The following is a 14,260-nucleotide window of genomic DNA, read 5'->3' on the forward strand; positions in this document are numbered from 1 at the left end:
CACACTAATCTACAAATTCCATAGCATTATTTTTTCTTTTTTTTTTTTTTTTTATTTTAAAAGAAGAGACCATCCCTGCCCTCCCCCCCTCCCCCTTTATTCCAATTGTTATCCAATTGTTATATTCAAATATGTGAATAATGCCATTGCACTTAACAATGATGTCTTAATTGAATGAATTTCGAAAAATTTAATATCCTTCCTTTTTATCTTAATTATTTGTACCTTTTGTTAATCTATTTCGCAATTTTATAGAACTTTTCAACTATGATATGTATATTTATATTGGTTATTAATTAGCTAGATAAAAGATTTCGCGAATACGTCAATTTCGAATTTCAAAATTGTAGAATTGTCGTTTGAACAAACAACAACGGAACGAAATTATCGTGGAACGCAATTTAATTTTGTTGTAGCCCATAATAGTCTATAATAAACTTTGAACAATTTTCTTAATTTTGGATCAATCAAAAAAAATGTTTTATAAATCGTTCGATATCTTAATTCATCGTTATTAATTGTTTATTAGTATTTTTTTTTTTATCCTTTTTCTTTTTTCTCATTCTTAAATTTCGATATATCTAACTTTTATCAAAATCGAAATTCGATCGTACGATAATATTATAATTGTTGTTAAAATATTATTTCATGATATTAAAAAAAATTGTTGTATTTGTATTCGCATCTTTTCGATTAAAATCGTTAATGTATTCCAAGTGTTATCCACTTGTTACCTTATCAAAGTTCACGTTAGACAATATTCAATCAGTTTATCGACTCTTGTCAAGATAAAACTTACATGTAACAATAAGAGGGTAAAGTAGTAGTAGATATTTTCACTCTTCATTTTGAATATTTCAGAATCAAGTTTTAAAAAAAAGGTAAATCTTACGATAAGATTGATTTATCATCTAGAAAATTTTTCATCCTCTATTAATTATTAATCGTCGATCAATTTATTCGTTTTATTCGATATTATTGAAATTCGTTTATTTATTTATTTATTTATTTATCCGAGACTCTTTTCCATTTTCATTGACGAAACAATTCTGGGTCGTGGACACGAATTCAATGCTCCAAGATTCCACAAGCGGTTCCATTTGCCAAGTTTTATCGGCCAATAATTTATTCCACGAGTTGGCTAATCGAACGATTTTTCTTTCTTTTTTTCTTTTTTTTTTCGACGAATAGTTTGAATGAAATTCCTAGCAATTGGGAAACGATTTTTCATCTCGATTAATCGTAATATTTATTACAGGCCAATTTTTAAATAATCCACGCGGAATATTATGGAAAATAACAAGGATTAAAAGTTAAAAGTTCATTTTTCGTAGTAGAGTAGTAAACAATTTTTTTATCATTTCAATTCAAGCTCGCTAATTCCAATAAAATCTTTTTTAAAAATTGTGTTCGAAATCGAAAATTTAAAAAAAGAAGAAGAAAGAAACGAAAAAAAGGGGAACAAAATTTAACAGGTTCGTGCAATTTTATTAATTATATAATAATTTGAGTAATGATATCCATACCAAATAATTTGATCGATCATTGATTTTTTTGAAACGAATACGATAATAATAAATAATAAATCTGAATTATTCGAGCCAAAGGGAAATATACATATTTTTCAAGCGTCTGCGCACGAGTCACGTAATTTACCACCAACACAAAATTCCAACGCGAAATATATTAGAGAAGAGATTGTCAAGAGTGGTCAACAATTTATCTCGTTTTAACTATCGTCCCTTTTCCAAGAAGACTTCTCTCGCCTATTCGTTCTATTTCGTTCTATATCATCCTCAACTGGATCTTTCGTATCTTTTCCGATCGCGGTGAAAAGAAGAGAGAAAAAGGTGGAGACGAGTGGTCCACGTTGATCATTCGACGAGGCCAATAAAATCTGGCGTGTTTCGTCTCGATGTCCATCGACGATGGACATCGGTAGGAGCGACATTGTGCCGTTAAACACAGAGATAAGCGCGATAAATATAGATAAAACGGCGTTCCTTTCGGTACATTTCGATGCGTGGGCACGTTACGTAAACGCGTAACCCTGGCACAAGAACCTAAACTCGAGATTCGAGCGTCCTCGTAGCAAGTTATGAACGTCTCGTTAAACGCGATCGGCGCTCGACCAACGAGAACCATAAGGCTTTTTTAACGCGTTTTAACTTATTATTCCATGAAATTATCTTGCGGATCGATTCGACGAGTGTTGGATATAGCGAATAGGATGTTGTAACGATTTAATATATTCGAGAATATATGAAGCTTAGCATGAGATTTGAAAAAAAGAATTTCGCTTATGTGTTGGAGTAAGGAACCCTGAGGAAAGGAAAGTTTGCCAAAGCCTGAAAAATATCCCGATTCTGAACAAAATAATAGAATAAAGTTAGTTATCTCTCTACGACTACGGGTAGAATTGCAATTATGAGTATGATGAAGACGTATAATTTTTCTTGTTTTTTTTTTCCAGGTTTGGATAATTAGACTTAATCATACAAAGAAATTGTACGTAGTATCGATCCTCTCATACACTATTTCGATAAAATATGATCGTGCATATAATATGCACGAATATTTCCCATCTTCGCATTCTTCGATTTTTGGCGACGTTGGTTCCAAACTTTGCTCAACATACAACACGAAACGAATGAATCGTGTTGCAAGAGGATCGTACGTATCGTTTTGCAAAATTGGAGACAAGTATATCCTACGAGAGATACGAGTTCGATTCTGATAGTTGCAGTACAATAAAAATAGACGTACTTATTGATCGAAAGCGTCATATTCGCAAATAAGAGTATGTAACGTCGTCCTCCTGCCACAAGCATAAATATACAAATTCTTCGTTTGAGAATAAATGTCACGTTTCCGTTCTTTTTATCCTTAATTTCAAACAATCATGGAAAATTGATTCGAATTTTATATTTTAAAAAATTATAAATTATGCACGCATCGAATTGAGCGTCATTTATGCCTCACACACGATCCCTGTTAAAGAAGGAAAGTGTATAGATAATACTATTCCCCCGAGTTGCTAGAGATTCAGAGGAATCCTTTTTGTTAACCGTGTTATTTGGTGAAACTTGGTTCATCCAAATATTTTGAAAGAGGACAATTCGAATAATCGAATAATTTTGATAATAAAGATTCGCCACCAATCCCTACCACCACCTGTTCTTATTAGTTTGGATAACACAGGGGTTAAACACGCAACAAAACGAAAGCTGCATATCGTTTCGTGTAATGTAAGATTGAAGTAATTTTCTTACGAAAACATTTTGCATCGTCGCGTGTTCCGAAAAAGTGGTAAATAATTGTAGAAACATTTTATTAATAGAAATAATGAAAATTATTATATCACAGATATGATTTAAAAACGAATAACCAATAATTAATTTTCCTACGAAATAATCATTTAAATTATATAATTCTGTTCAACGATAATACAACGAAAATTTTAATACAAGAAATTTTGTAACGTAACTTTTCAACTTTTTTTTCACGAACTTTTAAGCTCTTATCTCTACACCTCTACATTAAGCATTATTGATTGCCTTTATCATTAGAAAAACTAACGATAAAGTACTTACAGACCAAACATTATGGAATAATTTCAAAGCTGGATAAAAATCGTAAAAATCTCGATCCAAAATGGAGATTATCGAATATTTTCTATTTACAATATTTTTTTCAATATTAATTTTAATTCGTATATTTTTATTACAACTCAAAAAAAAAAAATGAACAAACGTTCCATCTATTCCTGAATTAGTTTTGAACAATTGTAATTCTACGTAACTGTAGAGATTGAAGTCCTCATCTTTATAATTTGCATAAACACGTTCCAAGGCAATTGCATACTGACACGAACGCGTATATAGGCAATGGATAGTTTTCATTAGACTAGAAAACTAGAACCAACTCTCGACAGGATTACGTTATATAAAAAAAAAAAAAAGTTGTTTCATCAGTATTACATTTTTATACGATTGATCATTTTACATTACGAAAATGGGATGCAAGAATATGATAAGAAAAGATTGTTTCATCGAAAAATAACAAACTCTGTAAATACTATCTTTACTTATATAATAAACGCGAATATTATTTTTTACGAACGAATTTATAAACAAAATGAATTGATTGCGTGTTCGTAAAAGTTTCACGAAAAGTTGTACAATGTTTTCGTAGCAAGCAATCGAAATTGAAATTGAGAGATTGAGATTTAAGAATGAAACGGAGAATCATGAAAAGGGAAATACACGGAAGAGTAGAAAATAGCGGCAGGTTCAACAAACGCGAGAGCCAATTGATTGAAAAGATGTTGGGGCCCGTTGCAATAATAACAGCAAAACGAAAACTGGAAAAGAACGAGGGAGAATGTATGAGATGTATAAAGTGGTGACTTTGCAAAAAAATTAATATGGAGGAAGAGTAGAAAATGTAAGAAAACTATAGACTAACTAATTATTAAGAAATAATAATTATTTAAATCGTATCATTCAAAAAATAAAATATGCAAATTACCAGAAAACTATGATTTTTATTATTTTCATTTGTATGAGATGATAATTCTTTACCAGTGAATACACAATTTATAACGCGTTCAGGAAATTTTTGAGTACCTGGATTATCTTTAGTTTCTAGAAAATTCCAAGTTTAAAACCTTTATTGTTTAGTTGGATCAAATATAAATAATATTGGAGAATCAAGGAAAAATTGTTACATTTGTAACAATCTTTTTCTTTACGAAGAAGATCGATCAAACGATCGTGCGTAATACGAATAGAATTTATTACATGTAATCGAAATGATGTCCGACCATAGATATAAGCACATCTATAATTTTATATAAAAAAGAAACCGATTGAAAAGATTATAAAAGATGGAAAGATGATGATGAAGAGCAGGTTGGTTAAAAAGGGGTTCGGAAGCGCTGTGAAAAGGATCGAAGAAGCTGTCGCATTCGCGCAGTAGTCGGTGCACAGTGGATGATCTTATAAGGTGACTCGCAGATAGAACAGCCAGACATAAGTGATTTGGAACGTGGGACCATTATAGAACCGGTTAGAAACATTGTCGAAAACATAGGCCGCCTGAGCCAGAAGGTGCAACCAGATTCGAATTCGTGATACCTTCGGCATCAATCAGTTTGCCAAGTGAGCATCTACCTCGTTCCCAACCCTTTGCTCGGTCCACATCAACGACTGGTTTCGTCGTGATTTCTCGAGGCAAATGGCCAAAAATATGAGATAAACCCCATGCAGATTGATAATGGATCCGTGACAGAGGCGTGAATCAACGTGAAATACGCGTTAAGAAGAATAGCTGGTAATTAATGTTGGCCGATTTGTTTATGAAAGAATTTAGAATTTAGACGCTAGGTTGACACGAAATTTGAATTCATTGTTCGTTTCTAGCGAATGTTGGTAGCAGGGACGACGATTATATATCTGTATATTTTGAATGAGAATGAACGAGAATTGAACGAAGAGAGTGTAGTAAGAAATCCGTGAAAAATGTGATTCGAAGAAGGGAACGTAAACCTCGACATTTTCATTTCAAGATTCTGAAACATAGTTTGACCGACTATGTTATGACAGAAGAGGCAACGGAAGAATGAACGTAGAAAGTAATTGTGGAAGATTGTTTCGAAAATTTAAGCGGTACAGAAATTATTTATGAATTTTAAATTTTTACCGTAACGATTTTAAATTATTGAAAAATTCTGTCTAAATTGGAAATATAAGGTTTTTAATAGAAACAATTTTTATAAAAGTGAAATTGTACGTATTTTATAATTTATAATTTATATCGTTAAATTAAGAGATAATCATAAAAATATTTCCAATTTCCAAATGATTTTTTAATGTCATTCACACGATGAAAAAATATAATTGGAAATATACTATTGCATACGTGACGCCCCGAAAGTGCAAAGAAGCCACAGAATGACGTCCAGTATATTCTCTTCCATTTGTACTATTTCGAAATGATTTTGAACTTTTACATCATTGCCTAATATATTCATTTATTCTTTCACGATACAACATTCGATTCGACTAGAATGACTGATTAATTAATTCGTATTGTCTTATTTTTTTTTTTCTTCTTCTTCTTCTTCTAATTTTCCCCATGATTTTAATCAATTATTTATCAATTATTTTTGGTAAGTAAAGCAAAATCAATAAAAAGAACTGAATTTTTTGCTTTAAAATCATTTACTTTAATTAAATTGTTAGTCAATTACTCGATACGAAAAATTTAAATTGAAGAAAATAGCATTTCTTTAAATCAAGATCATATTATATAAGATGAATGAAATTTTTTATTTATTTCCTCGACCATGGAAAAAATGGAGATATCAGGCGACGATAAATTGTTCCGCGAAATATTAATTTCAGCTTTCCTCGTTCTAATTACAGTGGAAATCATCTTGGGAGAAAACTATGAAACTTGATCAAGTTTCATTAATTCCGAAAGTAATCGTGTTCATTAAGATCATTAAACCCTAATCTTATCTAAACCTTAACCTAACATTTAAATTGACCATTGAACGATAACAAAGTGCATAGTCATAACGAAATTCTTCTTCGAATTTATAAACGCGCACGAATTATACATGAATATTACAGTTTAAGCTATTATTATGTATTATAATAATAACAAATTAAGTAAAAAGTAACCATTGTCCGACCGAAAGTAACGTTGAACAACATACAAAAGCAATTTCTCTTTTATGATTTTTTTTTTTTTTGGAATTGCATACATTCCATGCACAGATATAATTTCCACGAATTTGAAGAATGGAAATAAAGTGATTTTTTTCATTTAAGAAAGCATTAATTCGCATTGCAGACTTTCGTTGCAACTAATAATAATAATCATAAAATGACAGAGTTAATTGAAACTGGTTCGCCTTTCCGGGCTACGAGAATAAATAAACGAATCGATAATGTATCTCGACGTGCAGCGGTCACTCGATCGATTGCCCTGCACCTGAAAAATTAAAGAAGATAGACATGCTTCTCGAATGTTTGACAAAAAGAAAGATTTTCTTGAAAATATTTTTTTAATGATTGAATATATATATTTAGAAAAAAAAAAAAAAAAAATCTTTTTCTCCCTCCCAACATTTTTGCCTTTGTAAATTATTATTATTATTATTATTATTATTATTATTATTATTATTATTATCTACTATGACACGTATATATATATATGTATAATATAATATAAATTGTAATATTTTAAATTAAATTAAATAATACGATATAAATAGTTAAAAATTTGACAATTAAAACGTATACGTATATGAAAAATTGCGTATTATATGTTCAAGGGATATTCACGTTAATTCGTTTTAAAACAATAATGTTGTAAGAATGCTTTCTCTTGCTCTTTATCCTTTCTTTCCTTTTTCCCTTCCCTTATATATAATAATCGTTTCATTTTCTTCCCTTTTCTAATAATTTGATATTGAAATTGTGATCATAACATCGATAAAAATTTATCGAGAACAACAACACTTTTTAAAAAATAAAGGCTGGGAGAGCAGGGATAGAACACGAGCAAGTGTTCTTTTCATTATTTATAATCTATCAACTTGGCTCGAGTCTAATTGATATTATGGCATATAAAAAAATATATGCAATGAAAGCTATAAACTAACTTTATAGTGGTAAAAAAAAAAAAATAAACAAACTTTCGATGCGATAAATTTTTTTTCTCGAGCCGAATGATTAAGCATAAAAAGAATTATTATACAAGTCACATGTCGTCGATAAGGAACATTGATTAGTTAGTCAATGCTAACACGTTTAGCATGGGTCACGTAAAAATATGTACATACGTGCTTTCTTCCATACGTTTTAATAATCATACGTTGTATCGAATACTCGAATCGCAACAATTCTTCTTTTCTTCGATTAAACTCAATTAGATGAGTGAAAATTTGATGTAATAATAAAAATTCAATTTTCTCTCATTCCTTTTCCTTTCTTTAATTCTTTACATCGTATCAATTTTATCTCGTAATAATTGAAATTTATATTCGTGCATTCTTTTCCTTTCATAAGTAAAATAATATTCACCAATGATTTTCACGTTATCTACGTTGCACTATTGCGAATAATTTATCAATTTCGTGGATCGATCGTTCCACGTTATTGTGGATTAATCGATGTTTTCCAAACACGAAATCCAGTTGGCTCAGGCCATTCGCTCACGTAAATCAATATCTTCGTCTGGCGGCTTCCTTAAGTTCATACGTAGAGCGCATCACGATAATGCATAGCGATGACCTCGTATCGCTTGCGCTTAATAAATTAGAAAAATGAATCGAAATTACAGGTAACGGGAGAAACGGGATTTTAATATATAAGATCCATCATTTCGATTAAATCTGGCCAACATCTTACGCTTTTATGCAATTTTTCATTAACATTATCGTGAAAGTTTAAATAAAGAAGCTGTCTCAGATCGGAGTGACATTATTGATATATTACTGCACTAATTATGCAAATGAATATTTGCATAATTCTTTTCCTCCAATTGCTCGTTACACTAATATTCAATGCTTAAACATTGATAAAGACAATGTAAATACACTTTTTTTTAGCGATATTAATCGTATCTATATTGTAGCGTCATGAATATATTAAACATCATAGATAAGAACAGATATAATTTTCTTGAGAACGCAATACAATTTTCTAAAAAAAAAAAAAAAACCTAATCGGAAGACTGATAAATAATGTTTTTTCATATCTGTTATTTAACGTTCCTCTTGATACGATGAACCCCTTACAGCTGGTCTAGTACAATAAGTTTTAAAAAAAATTCTTAACGTTAGAAAAATTTAAAAAGATTAAAGATCATTGATCTTTGAAACGAGAGCGTCGATCAAAATTTGAACTTGAATTATCAACCTGAGAATTATTACTCCAGACAATAAAAAAAAAAAAAAAAAAAGAAGAAAAAGAAATCTCGATTATTTAAACTCTTTCTATAACTTCGAAAAAAATTTGAATAACGAAATTTTGGTGGAAAATTCTTAAAGATACGTAAAACGAATTTTAAAACGAATCTGGATAAAGATTAAACTAATAATAATAAATACAGAAAACTTATTTATTTGATGAGATAGAATGTATTTTATATGTTTGCTGGTCTAAAATAACAACGTAAAATAAACGAAAGTATAACAAAAGTCTTTTGAACAAATATAATAAAATAAAAAACTCGATCGTTTTAGAGAGATGAATACAATCGAATAATCCAATTCGAATTTAAGAGAAAACAGTGTTATAAATCAATGTATTATAAAAAACATTAGATTCGATAATCTAAAATCAATTAGAGATTAATCCTCCAGCGATATCTTTTCGACAAACGAGTTTTCAATTCTCGAGTATAAACGCAATGAATCAAACTATAAATCTCGAGAATTCATTTATTCAATACCGTTCCAACATTCCTACGTTCTCACAATGTAAACTCATTCGCTTCCTTCGCATCGATTTTTACTACTTCTTCCCCTCCATCTCTATCGTTTCACGTCGTTAGACGAACCGAAGCAGAAAAGTATTTTTTCCCAGAAAAACAAGTGTATCTGAAATGATCACACGCTAATGCTCCGGACTGAAATAACAACGAGATGCACGAGGAGATATTCGATGCTGAAGGATTCCCCCTCCCCCTTTTCTCGTTTCTCTCTTCCAAGGAAAACGTGTACGAAATTCGATTCCTCCAGCTATTTCATCGCATATGGCGGTGAAAAAAAAAATATGTTGTGACATCCTTCTGAAACATTGTGGATAATCCAACGACCGAAATTTTCGAAATTTGGTGTTCTTAATGTTAATGATAAAGCGTAAACGGGTATAATGCTCGTTTTGTAGTGCGGAATATTTCTTTGATCGAACGTAGGGCGGCGTGAGTGAGGCTGATGAAGCGTTGATGAAATCTTATAAATGTTTTTCATCAATTCTTTTCTTCCAATTGTTGTTGTCGAAAATTGGAATATCGTTAGAGAGAAAAGAGCGAGAGAATCGATTCTAAGAAACCCGAATTATTCTTTTGGAAGAATCGCATTGCAGCTTACATTGTGAGGATTTTTTTCCCCTTTCTCTCCCCCAATCTCTATTGTATCAGAATTAGAATTCTATAGGTTCACGCGATGATGGATACAGGATATATATCTTTTGTAGGAGCATAAAGGGATCTCCGATATCTCATTCAAGGTAAATTGATTAATGTCTTTTTAATCTGGTGAATAGAGATGAGGAGGGGACGAATAATGGACGAATAGTGTTTATTTGTTTATATAAAATTGGCATATATACAGTATATAATATGTAGTAGTAGTTTTTTATAATAAAAAAAAAAATAAATAAATTAAAAGTTAAAGTTGTTGATTGAGTTTGATAAATCCTGCCTTGAAAATAAATAAAGATTATTTGAGAAATTGTGATGACGAGGAAGATGAAAGCGATCGATCGATTAATTGGATATATAAAATAACGGTTCAATTTCAAATTATAAATGGCAACACAAAAGGAAGTAAAATAATAGATTTTAAAACAGTCGATACAATTTGTATTAATGCGATATTCACGATAGATATACCGTCTGCTTCGTTTCAATGCCCATACGATGCCCGACTGTCGGAACTTATTATTTCCGTAATCACGTTTACCTTATCCTCGAGTTGATATAACATAAAAATATCAAATTCATATACAAACAATAATTAATCCAATTTCAATAATTAATAATTAATTTGCTATTTTATATATATATATATATTTTTAAAGAAGATTTTTAAAAAGATAATTAAAATTAATTATTATTGGTAAAGATTTATCATATTTTTTTACGTGATATTTAATTTCTAACTGACCTTTTTCTCCTTTTTTTATATAAAAATAATTCACTTAGCATATATTCGCACGCAAGATATCTTATATTTTGCTATATTGCGTTATTAAGAACAGGTAATTAATTCTCATACAACAATAAGGAAAAAAAAAAAAAAATATTATTTAAAAATAAATTTTTAGAAATAAAATATAAATACAAAGAACTGAACTCTAGAAGAATTGAAAACACGTGTTAGATTGTACTATTGTACTAATGTACGTGCCAAAAATTACAAACAATATTTTTACGCTAACATTAAGAATGAAGTAGAAAAATTACATGGATAGATAAATAGGATACGTAACAATTAAATCTTGTAGACATCTTGTCTTTTCTCATGCTCACAGCTACGAATAATTATTGAAACGTTAGCGAACAATTTTCTGACAGAGTGCTATTAAATCTAATTTTAAGAAGCGACAATAAGTTGATCGAATTCTTCTTCTAGATTCTTGGCCAAAACGCGTTGTATATCTTATATCTTACAATCGAATAAATCAAGACTAACTATTCACCGAGTTATTATACAATGTGTATAATCTTAATTATCTATGTATCTTTGTCTATCTATATTCTCCTTGCCAACGTAATAATAATATTCAAACTAATCAATTCATTATTTCAATTATTAATCATTCGATTATCATTAATCACGACTGATTATCCATTCTTTGCATTTATACATTTGTCAAAATGAGATATAAGATATCATTATTCCTTAAATTCGAATTTCGAACGAATGTTTACGATATTTTCTTCATTCACAAAAAAAAAAAAAAAACCAAACTCAGATTCTGATAATATTTTCCATCATAAATCTCATTCACCGTTAAATATACGTCGCTTCCATCCAACTTTTTCATTTCTTTTTTTTTTTAAATAATCGATATAATTGAACAAGTACCAGTACAAGTGAATGAAATACTAAATTGGAAGAAATTCGTTACAAATTCGTTACAAATGAAATCGAACAAATTTAAAGAAAAAAAGGTTGCTTCGATCGAAAATTTTGGCATAAAGGTCGCGAAAACGTGAATGGCACTATTTATAACAATCTAAAAGAAGAGCGAGTGTATTGGTATTTTAAGCATTAACGATTTTAAGCGATAACGAAACGTCCTCCTTCGAATTCTTCGAAAAAAACATTTCGAACAAATCCGATATTTTTACGTAATTAAACGATCATCTTCTCGCGATGGACACAGATTAAACAGAGGCTCGTGTAACTAATTAGCCCCCCCCTTTCTCTCTCTCTCTCTCTCCTTTCTTTCTTCCTTCCCTTCCCCCCGCCCTGGTTGATACACTTGTTAACGAGCCCATTCACATGGACGGCCGCCTATAAATCCATCCAACCCCCCGACACAGGAATCGGGAATTGGAATTCGGACAGAGAGAGAGTTCTCTTACGGGCAGAAAATCAGCGAGTTCTATTTTCGAGTCGTGGCGGCAAGCATCGAAATATTCGAAGAAGAAGCGTTGCTAAACCGTGCTCAATGAACTCAATGGAGCTAAACGTTCGGTTGGCAGATATACGAGAAACAACAGCCACTGCCAACTAATCCCGCGTGATTGTTGGTTAACGATTCCTAGGTGTTCGAATAATTATTTCGTCGGTCGTACGATAGAGAAATTGAGGATCGAGAGGAGGACGAACGTGAGCTGAGAATAGTTGCGAATCGCGTTTTATCGTGGAATGGTATTTTTTGATTATTGATAAAGTAAAGTAAAATAGCAAATAGAAAGGTTTGAAAGGTTTTGCATTAACTCTTGCTTGTTCCGTTAGTCATGCTTATGGAAATGCTTTGTATTAGAAACTGTGCGACTCTCGATATATGCATCTTATTAACGTTCGATTGAGAGAACGAGTTCGAATAATTCGTAAATTATTTGTCGCGTACAAATGCGCGATTTATTAACTTTTCAATTTTATTCTTTTTAACGGAAAGAGTGTCGCATCGTCTTTCCTATAAGATGAGATTTGTAAAAATAAACGGCCTTTTAATCCATGGCCATTGAACGAAGTATTATTGTTAGATGACAACGCCGTGAAAACAATCTTTTTTTAACTCAACCACGATCTTACGACGATCTATTCTATTTCTAATAATATTTTTTTGTTGATCGTCCAGTATTTAATCAAATTATCAACAGTAGATCTGAGTTTATAATAGATGTGAAATTTATTATTGAAACGCATCGATGATCACTTTTATATATTTTCAAAATTTCTATTCTATAGTAATTTTCATTCTCAACTCGGATGTTCAAGTTGCAAAAAAATAATTTTAAGGATAACTCTCGAAAATCTATCATCTTTTAAACGAATTTACTAATTCTTCTCTGTATCTCGCAATATGAAATATTTTATTGGCTCGTTACAACGCGTTACAATACGACATGATATCGATATTATTTTTATCACATACGGCATGATCAAAAACAATTTATATTAAAATTAAGAAATAACATTATGCTATGCAAGTACAATGAACATTTCATAAATGTTACGTATGGAATACGTACGAGGATAATAAATAACATGCACGAATTTTAAAATCGTAATTCTCAAAAGCCACGATGCATGAAAAATTTCGCACCATAAATAAATATTTGTTTTCGTACAATTTGTTTTAACGACAATCGTACCGATAGTATAGTCACATTACACGTGTCATGTAAAGCGTTAAGTACGACAAGTGTGGAGAGAGAAGAAAAAAGAAAATCAAATCGAATGAATTACGAGCGAGGATAAGCAAACGTCATAAGCGGCCGTAGATAAAGACAAAATAAAAATGCGATTGTTATGAATTTCGCACGACTCTTCCACTTTCGCGTTTACATAACGTTTCCAAGAAATCGCATACCGGAAATAAAATCCTTTGTTTTAATGTGATAAGAATAATATAAGGATACTTGGGTTGTAAATCAAAGTATAATTTAATATTTAATATCGGTGAAAGTATCGGTTACTTGGAAATCACGAAGTATTATTTCATTTAAAATATTAATATTTCGAACAATTATTATATTTGTTAGATATTAATACAGTATACGTAGAATATTCGCAATAATAAGATTGAAGCACCAACGATATCGGTACTCCGACTCGAAATACTCGATAGATCAACATTTTAAAATATTTATACGGATTACGTTATATATATATATATATATCAGAATTCGATACGTTCGATAATGAGTTATAAATCTAATTCTTTACTTTTCGTAAAACGATCGTAACTGTGGAATTCGAAATTGTAAGGGAAAAAATGGCGCGAATGTAAAAAATGAAAATTCGTTCAACGATGAAAGTGCGAACTGGACGAGCGATCTC

At 30.7% G+C, this 14,260-nt stretch overlaps 1 protein-coding gene and 1 long non-coding RNA gene across 4 annotated transcripts in view; one reads left to right on the forward strand and one right to left on the reverse strand.

Annotated features, from left to right (window-relative positions):
• The window catches only part of LOC100866875 (uncharacterized), a 56,019-nt gene that overhangs the window by 30,428 nt on the left and 11,331 nt on the right, over positions 1 to 14,260 (reverse strand). The gene's annotated exons all lie outside the window — the stretch shown is intronic.
• On the forward strand, positions 5,120 to 6,088 carry LOC147657631 (uncharacterized). The gene is made up of 2 exons (XR_015292033.1): positions 5,120 to 5,334; positions 5,424 to 6,088. It is a non-coding gene; the product is annotated as an uncharacterized LOC147657631 (long non-coding RNA).

The sequence above is a fragment of the Apis florea genome, unplaced genomic scaffold, assembly GCF_048593485.1.
Source record: "Apis florea isolate Af1SG1 unplaced genomic scaffold, ASM4859348v1 contig_3036_pilon, whole genome shotgun sequence".
Classification (NCBI taxonomy): domain Eukaryota; kingdom Metazoa; phylum Arthropoda; class Insecta; order Hymenoptera; family Apidae; genus Apis; species Apis florea.